We start from the raw sequence: 9,707 nt of genomic DNA, 5'->3' as shown, positions 1-9,707 counted from the left end.
CGGTCAGTTGAATATTCGGGAGCAGTAATTTAATCGTTCAAATTTTTTTCTTGTTTTATTATTTTTTTAGTAGTCTTATAGTAGTCTTAGATTTTTCATTTTGATGAGCCTCGCTTTGAGGAATTCATGGAATAATCCATTTTCATGGAATAATGAATTAAGGAAGAAAGGATATGAGTCTACCGCTTACAAGAAAAGATCTCATGATAGTCAATATGGGCCCTCAACACCCATCAATGCATGGTGTTCTTCGACTGATCGTTACTCTCGATGGTGAGGATGTTATTGATTGTGAACCCATATTAGGGTATTTACACAGAGGAATGGAAAAAATCGCGGAAAACCGAACTATTATACAATACTTACCTTATGTAACAAGGTGGGATTATTTAGCTACTATGTTTACAGAAGCAATAACAGTAAATGCACCAGAATTCTTGGAGAATATTCAAATACCACAAAGAGCCAGCTATATTAGGGTAATTATGTTAGAATTAAGCCGGATAGCTTCTCACTTGCTATGGCTTGGACCTTTTATGGCGGATCTCGGCGCACAGACTCCTTTTTTCTATATTTTTAGAGAGAGAGAATTAATATATGATCTATTTGAAGCTGCTACAGGTATGCGAATGATGCACAATTACTTTCGCATCGGAGGAGTAGCCGCCGATCTACCTTATGGATGGATCGATAAATGTTTAGATTTCTGTGATTATTTTTTACGCGGAGTTGTTGAATATCAACAACTTATTACACAGAATCCAATTTTTTTAGAGCGAGTTGAAGGAGTAGGTTTTATTAGCGGAGAAGAAGCAGTAAATTGGGGCTTATCGGGACCGATGTTACGAGCTTCTGGAATACAATGGGATCTTCGTAAAGTAGATCCTTATGAGTCTTACAACCAATTTGATTGGAAAGTCCAATGGCAAAAAGAAGGGGATTCGTTAGCTCGCTATTTAGTACGAATTGGTGAAATGAGGGAATCCATCAAAATAATTCAACAAGCTGTAGAAAAAATTCCTGGAGGACCTTATGAAAATTTAGAAGTCCGACGCTTTAAGAAAGAAAATAATTCTGAATGGAATGATTTTGAGTATAAATTTCTTGGTAAAAAACCTTCGCCCAATTTTGAATTGTCAAGACAAGAGCTTTATGTAAGAGTAGAAGCCCCAAAAGGTGAATTAGGGATTTATCTAGTAGGAGATGATAGCCTTTTCCCCTGGAGATGGAAAATCCGTCCACCCGGGTTTATTAATTTGCAAATTCTTCCTCAGCTAGTTAAAAAAATGAAATTGGCTGATATCATGACGATATTAGGTAGTATAGATATCATTATGGGGGAAGTTGATCGTTGAAATGATAATAGATAGGGTAGAGGTAGAAACTATCAATTCTTTTTCGAAATTGGAATTATTAAAAGAAGTCTATGGACTGATATCGATTCTACCCATTTTGACCCTCCTTTTGGGAATAACAATAGAGGTACTCGTAATTGTGTGGTTAGAAAGAGAAATATCTGCGTCGATACAACAACGTATTGGTCCTGAATATGCTGGCCCCCTGGGCCTGCTTCAAGCTATAGCAGATGGGACTAAGCTACTTTTTAAAGAAGATATTCTGCCATCCCGAGGAGATATTTCTTTATTTAGCATTGGACCCTCTATAGCAGTCATATCAGTTTTATTAAGTTTTTTAGTTATCCCTTTGGGATATCATTTTGTTTTAGCCGATCTTAGTATTGGTGTTTTTTTATGGATTGCCATTTCAAGTATAGCTCCTATTGGTCTTCTTATGGCAGGATATAGCTCAAATAATAAATATTCTTTTTCAGGCGGTCTACGAGCTGCTGCTCAATCCATTAGTTATGAAATACCATTAACTTTTTGTGTGCTAGCAATATCTCTACGTGTGATTCGTTAACAATAGATCTTTTTCCTATAAAATCCATTAACTATTTATATTCCTTTTCTTATTTAGTATTTGGGTTGGTAAGTTAAACTAGATAGCTATATGAGTGAAACAAAACAGCTTATAAATTTGTAGTAAAAAGAAAAAATCTCATTTCCTACGTACAAGAAAAAAGTGGAAGTAAACATAAGCAGTGTAAACTCTTTATCCCAAGGTTGATATTTTTTAATTAGTCATCATATCTTGAAGCGGCCAAGAATAAAGGATTCACGATATGGAATTCCATTACTAGAATACTCCTAGTTATTACTATAACTTAATAATCCATAAGAAGAATCCACCAAAAGTTAGTGAAGGGTTAGGAACACTAAAGTACATAAAGGATTAGTAATGGAAAATCTAAAACATTAGAGATTTTTGCCCATAAAAGGAATCATAATAAGGACTTGCAATTTGTAGAAATTATCAAGTAGTACTTTCTTCGGATTCCGATCCAGAGTATGTTCCCATTCACTTGTTAAGGAAATGGCTATCAAGAACGAATTAACCCTTTATCCATTTTTTCTTTTTAAATACCCCCTCCCTGGGGAAAGAAGAATAGTAAAAAAGATATGGAGTGCACTAGAAAAAATTTTCATTATTTCCTTCCTCTATCCATATTCATGCAGAATTGCTCATGAACTAATACCCAACTCTTTCCATTTATTAATTGAATTCCTATAACAAGTAACAAGTGTTTTATTCCAAGATTAAGTTATTACTGAACAAAGAAAAATTTTCATTATATTATAAAGGATGAGATCAATTCGGAAGCGCTTTTTCTTATTCTAGCAGACGGAATTCCTTTGGTCTAATTTAGGACTTTCAAATCTATTTTATTTTATCTAATTCTATCTACGCCCCCGGGGCTAGGAACAAAACAGTCCTTTCCTTTTTCTGATCATAGAGAAGCCGTATGAAGCTAAGGTTTCATGTACGGTTTTGAAATAGCGGTGGGAACTGTGATGTTATCACCGACTATGATTATCTAACAGTTCAAGTACAGTTGATATAGTTGAAGCACAGTCAAAATACGGTTTTTTTGGATGGAATATTTGGCGTCAGCCTATAGGTTTTCTGGTTTTTTTAATTTCTTCTTTGGCAGAATGTGAAAGATTACCCTTTGATTTACCAGAAGCGGAGGAAGAATTAGTAGCAGGTTACCAAACTGAATATTCCGGTATCAAATATGGTTTATTTTATCTTGTTTCTTACCTAAATTTATTAGTTTCTTCTTTATTTGTAACAGTTCTCTACTTGGGCGGGTGGAATTTATCTATTCCCTATATATCCTTTTTTGATTTTTTCCAAATGAATAAAGCAGTTGGAATTTTGGAAATGACAATGGGTATATTTATTACATTAACTAAAGCTTATTTATTTCTCTTCATTTCTATCACAATAAGATGGACTTTACCGAGGATGAGAATGGATCAGTTATTAAATCTTGGATGGAAATTTCTTTTACCTATTTCCCTGGGCAATCTCTTATTAACAACCTCTTCTCAACTTGTTTCACTATAAATAAGATAATACAATAATAGTAAGAATATTTTCAACACAAAAGCTCTCTCAAACAAGAGAAAGAAACATATCTTTTTCATAGATATTTAGAATGAATATGTTCCCTATGGTAACTGGGTTCATGAGTTATGGTCAACAAACAATACGTGCTACAAGGTACATAGGTCAAAGTTTCATAACTACCTTATCCCACACAAATCGTTTACCTATAACGATTCACTACCCTTATGAAAAATCAATTACACCAGAGCGTTTCCGAGGGCGAATCCACTTTGAATTTGATAAATGTATTGCTTGTGAAGTATGTGTTCGCGTATGTCCGATAGATTTACCCGTTGTGGATTGGAGATTTGAAAAGGATATTAAAAGAAAACAATTGCTTAATTATAGTATTGATTTCGGAGTTTGTATATTTTGTGGCAATTGTGTTGAGTACTGTCCAACAAGCTGTTTATCAATGACTGAAGAATATGAACTTTCTACCTATGATCGTCATGAATTGAATTACAATCAAATTGCTTTAAGTCGGTTACCAATCTCCATAATGGGAGATTACACAATTCAAACAATTAGGAATTCGTCTGAAAGTAAAATAAACAAAGAAAAATCTTCGAATTCAAGAACGATTACTGATTACTAAACTTTGATTTTGTCTTTCTGTTATAAAAATCTAATAATTCTTTATTAAACTTTAAAATTAAACTATAAAGAAAAACGAAAAACTACTGCTTATTGGAAATTATTTCTTATTTTAAATCAGACTAGATTTTCGTGATATAATATAATTTATAACTATAAGTTTATACACAAAAAAATACCCTAATCCTTTTTTCCTTCCTTGAATCCTTTAGTTTTAGTCAGTTCATGAAAAATTTTATACTATTAATTTCTTTTTATCCATAATGGATTTACCTGGACCAATACATGAGATTCTTATGCTATTTGGGGGATTTGTTCTTCTACTAGGGGGTCTAGGAGTAGTATTACTTACCAACCCCATTTATTCTGCCTTTTCGCTGGGATTAGTTCTTGTTTGTATATCCTTATTCTATTTTTTATTAAATTCCTACTTTGTAGCTGTCGCACAACTTCTTATTTATGTGGGAGCCATAAATGTCTTGATCATATTCGCTGTAATGTTCGTAAATGGCTCAGAATGGTCTAAAGATAAGAATTATTGGACTATTGGAGATGGGTTCACTTCACTCGTTTGTATAACTATTGTTTTTTCACTAATGACTACTATCCCAGATACGTCGTGGTATGGAATTCTTTGGACTACAAGATCAAACCAAATAGTAGAACAGGGTCTCATAAATAATGTTCAACAAATTGGAATTCATTTAGCAACCGATTTTTATCTTCCGTTTGAACTCATTTCCATAATTCTTCTAGTTTCTTTAATAGGTGCAATTACTATGGCTCGGCAATAAGAAAACTTAGAAAAAGTACAAATTATAAGAATTGCAAATCTAAAATAAATAACTAAAGAATCACAATTTTGATTTAGTAAAATCCATCTACTGCCAACAAATACCTCCTTTTTTTTTTTTTTTTTTTTCTTTTGTTGTGTAATTGTTCTATTGTAATTAATTGAATCGGTTCAATTCTTGCCCTCATATTGAAATGAATCGAGATTGATAAGGAGTTAGTTAATGATGTTTGAGCATGTACTTTTTTTGAGTGTCTATTTATTTTCGATTGGTATCTATGGATTGATCACAAGCCGAAACATGGTTAGAGCTCTAATATGTCTTGAACTTATACTGAATTCAATTAATCTAAATCTCGTAACATTTTCTGATCTATTTGATAGTCGCCAATTAAAAGGAGATATTTTCGCAATTTTTGTTATAGCCCTTGCAGCTGCTGAAGCCGCTATTGGACTATCCATTCTTTCTTCCATCCATCGTAATAGGAAATCCACTCGTATCAATCAATCTAATTTATTGAATAATTAGACTTTTGAATAATTAGACATAGAATCCTCTAAACAAAGGCGCACATATTAAAATAAATAGAAATCAATACTATTTTCTTAGTATTATTTGAGAATATCCATTTTTTTTAGTAGATTATTGCATAGTATTCTTTTTCACTTAAATGAATTTTTGTATTTGTAATTCATTGATATTGCAATTTGAATATTGCAATAATTTATATTGAAAAGACGATAGCCAATTTATTGGCTAATTCGAATTCGTCTGTACAATTCGTAAAATTCTTTCTTATTTCTTATTTATTGTTGAAATTCCAAAATTAAAGTCTCTTGGCTCTCTTCACGCTTTCTCACAAACAGATTAAAAAATAGATTTTTTTTTTTGAAGTTTGGATAAACCATTGCTTCGTCTGGTGTCTACAATACATATGACTCATTATAGTACTAATTCATTTTACAGATCGAAAAATTTTATGTTGAAAAGAAAAATTTATAGATCCAATGTCACATTCCGTAAAAATTACGATACATGTATAGGATGCACTCAATGTGTACGAGCTTGTCCAACAGATGTATTAGAAATGATACCCTGGGGATGGATTGTAAAGCCAAGCAAATTGCTTCCGCGCCGAGAACCGAAGATTGTGTGGGTTGTAAGAGATGTGAATCTGCCTGCCCGACAGATTTTTTAAGTGTCCGCGTTTATTTAGGGCCTGAAACAACACGTAGCATGGCTCTATCTTATTGATACGTTACAAAAAACTTCACTCGAATCGTCTGATTCCTCTTTACCGAAGAAGCCTGTGCTCGAAATAATCGAGCACGGGCTTTTCTGGTCAAAACGTATCTTGTCTTTATCACTTTATCATGAGTTATTTCCTTGGTTAACAATACTTGTTGTTTTGCGATATTTGCAGGTTCATTAATTTTCTTTTACCTCATAAGGGAAACAAAGTCGGTTAGGTGGTATACTATATCTATTTGTTTATTAGAATTCCTCTAATGACTTATGCGTTTCTGTTATCATTTCCAACTGGAGGATCCCTTAATCCAATTAAAGGAGGATTATAAATGGATAGATGTCTTCGATTTCCACTGGAGATTGGGAATCGATGGACTTTCATTAGGATCTATTTTATTGACAGGATTTATCACTACTTTAGCTACTTTAGCAGCTTGGCCAATTACACGGAATTCGCGATTATTCTATTTCCTGATGCTCGCAATGTATAGTGGGGTCAAATAGGATTATTTTTCTTCGCGAGACCTTTTACTTTTTTTTATCATGTGGGAGTTAGAATTAATTCCTGTTTACTTACTTTTATCCATGTGGGGGGGGAAGAGGCGTCTATATTCAGCTACAAAGTTTATTTTGTATACTGCAGGCGGTTCCATTTTTTTCTTAATCGGAGTTCTGGGTATGGGCTTATATGGTTCCAACGAACCAGGATTAGATTTGGAAAGATTAATTAATCAATCATACCCTGCAACCTTGGAAATACTTTTATATTTTGGCTTCCTTATTGCTTATGCTGTCAAATTGCCGATTATACCCCTACATACGTGGTTACCAGATACCCATGGGGAAGCACATTATAGTACATGTATGCTTTTAGCGGGAATATTATTAAAGATGGGAGCATATGGATTGATTCGGATCAACATGGAATTGTTACCTCATGCTCATTATCTATTTTCGCCCTGGTTAGTAATAATAGGAGCGATCCAAATAATCTATGCAGCTTCAACTTCTCTTGGTCAACGAAATTTCAAAAAAAGAATAGCTTATTCCTCTGTATCTCACATGGGTTTCATAATTATAGGAATTGGTTCCATAACCAACATTGGACTCAATGGAGCTATTTTACAAATATTATCCCATGGATTTATTGGTGCTACACTTTTTTTCTTGGCAGGAACCGCTTCTGATAGAATGCGTCTTGTTTATCTCGAAGAACTGGGGGGAATATCTATCCCAATGCCTAAAATTTTTACCATGTTTAGTAGCTTTTCAATGGCTTCTCTTGCCTTACCAGGAATGAGTGGTTTTGTCGCAGAATTAGTAGTATTTTTTGGACTAATTACTAGTCCAAAATTTCTGTTAATGCCAAAAACACTAATTACTTTTGTAATGGCAATTGGAATGATATTAACTCCTATTTATTTATTATCTATGTTACGCCAGATGTTCTATGGATACAAGCTATTTAATGTTCCAAACGCAAATTTTGTGGATTCTGGACCACGAGAACTCTTTATTTTAATCTGTATCTTTTTACCAGTAATAGGAATTGGTATTTATCCAGATTTTGTTCTCTCCCTATCCGTTGACAGGGTAGAGGCTCTCTTATCCAATTATTATCCTAAATAGGTTTGCTTTTTTTTACTCGTCTGCTCTATTAATGCAGAAATAAGTAAAAAAGTATATAATGCAGAAATAAGTAAAAAAGTATAATTAGATCTATCTCGAATTTTTGAGAACCCTTTGATAAGGCGTTCAAGGGGTTCTCAAATAAAAACATAAAAGTAAAAACCTTCATTTCATGAAGGTTTTATTTTATGTAATCATTTAGGTGTTAATGTAAACGAACCATAACTATGTAAGCCTATTCCTAATAGATTTATACCAAAATAACAAATCCAAATTATAAGAAATCCTATCAAAGCTATAAGTGCAGAATTCGTACCCTTCCAATTTGGATTTGTTCTACTATGTAAATAAATTGCGAATATGGTCCAAGTAATAAATGCCCAAGTTTCCTTAGGATCCCAATTCCAATAGGATCCCCAGGCCTCATTAGCCCATACTGCTCCACAAAGAATACCTACGGTTAAAAGGGTAAATCCTAGGCTAATGACACGATAACTCCAAGAATCCAAACGCTCCGTTAATTGATATTTGTAATAATTTGGAAATGAAGGGACAGAGGTTCTTTTTAAAGCACTTCTTTTTGCATAAAAATATTTAATATCACTAAAGAAAAATGTTTTATTTAAAACATTTTTTTTCTTTTTAGAAAAGAAATGGAAATTATTTCGAAATCTAATGATTAGAATAGCGGCAGATAATAAGGATCCGCACAAAAGAGTTGCATAGCTTAATAACATCATACTGACATGCATCATTAACCACTGAGATTGTAGAGCAGGTACTAGTATCGTGGATTGATGCATTTCAGTTAAAAGACCCGATGTGGCAAAGCCTTGCGTTAAAATAGTACTTGGCGTAGTTATTGTGCTTAAATCATTTTTAGAGTTCTGTATTTTAGGAATGGTATGAAGAATATACAGGGCCCATGAAAGGAAGATCAATGACTCATATAAATTACTTAATGGAAAATGTCCCGAGGAAGCCCAACGAGAAACTAAGAATCCTGTTATAGAGAAAAAAGTAACTATCATTCCTTTTTCTGACGAATCGCGTAATCCTCCAAGTTCACGAACTAATAAGGTTATAAAATGAATCGTAATCACAATTGAAATCGTTGAGAAAGAGATATGAGTTAGTATATGTTCTAAAGTTGCAAATAGCATAAGGGGAAGGTCCCATTACAAAATTGTAAATTTCGAATTGATTTCTAATCTATTGTATTCTTTTTCAAGAATGCCGCCACTCGGATTCGAACCGAGATGCTTGAGCACTGCTTCCTAAGAGCAGCGTGTCTACCAATTTCACCATGGCGGCTAACTTCAAATAATAGGTAACTTAAAAGAATAATAGCTATTATCTTGGGAATCGTCGATATTGGGAAAGTCCATAAAATTTAGGAACATTAGAGTTTTCATTAAAATAGACTTCGTTTGGTAGTATCGTTTCCATTTTTTTTTTTTACAATAAACTCTTGCTTTGCCCAATAGAAACACAAACACTGCTTGAAAGAGTTGGAACTTCTTTTTTCTAACTTGCAATTATAGAACTAATTTTTTCTAATTAATTTCCCCTTTACATTTTGAAAATTCTTTCAATACAATGAAAAAAATCCAAAAGGGTTTCTATTTAATGATGAAATTAAAATAAAATGGATAAATAGAAAAGGCTTTTTGGATTTTTTAAAAATTTCTAGAATGAAAGTCTTTATGCTCTTATTAATAAGATTTACTAACCTTATGATTTTGGAGAAGATAGGTGGAAGTTGTAAGTCCTATTGTAAGAATACTCCACTTTTCATAATTTTCCTAATAGAATATGAGGATTCTATTAGGAAAATTATGAAAAGTTCATTGATAGGAAAAGAATACTTAGCACACAGTATACCAAACAAAACTTTTTTTTTCTTGTATATATAAGATAAGAGGG

At 32.9% G+C, this 9,707-nt stretch overlaps 1 non-coding gene across 1 annotated transcript; it reads right to left on the bottom strand.

Annotated features, from left to right (window-relative positions):
* Positions 1-9,015: 9,015 nt before the first annotated feature.
* On the bottom strand, positions 9,016-9,095 carry TRNAL-UAG (transfer RNA leucine (anticodon UAG)). Its single transcript has one exon. It is a non-coding gene; the product is annotated as a tRNA-Leu (tRNA).
* Between the last annotated feature and the right edge of the window lie 612 nt (positions 9,096-9,707).

The sequence above is a fragment of the Triticum urartu genome, unplaced genomic scaffold (assembly GCF_056163025.1).
Source record: "Triticum urartu cultivar PI428250 unplaced genomic scaffold, HENAU_Tu73 scaffold2, whole genome shotgun sequence".
Classification (NCBI taxonomy): Eukaryota; Viridiplantae; Streptophyta; class Magnoliopsida; order Poales; family Poaceae; genus Triticum; species Triticum urartu.
Note: the sequence above shows the minus strand (reverse complement) of the source record. Positions and strands in the feature narration are given on the sequence as shown.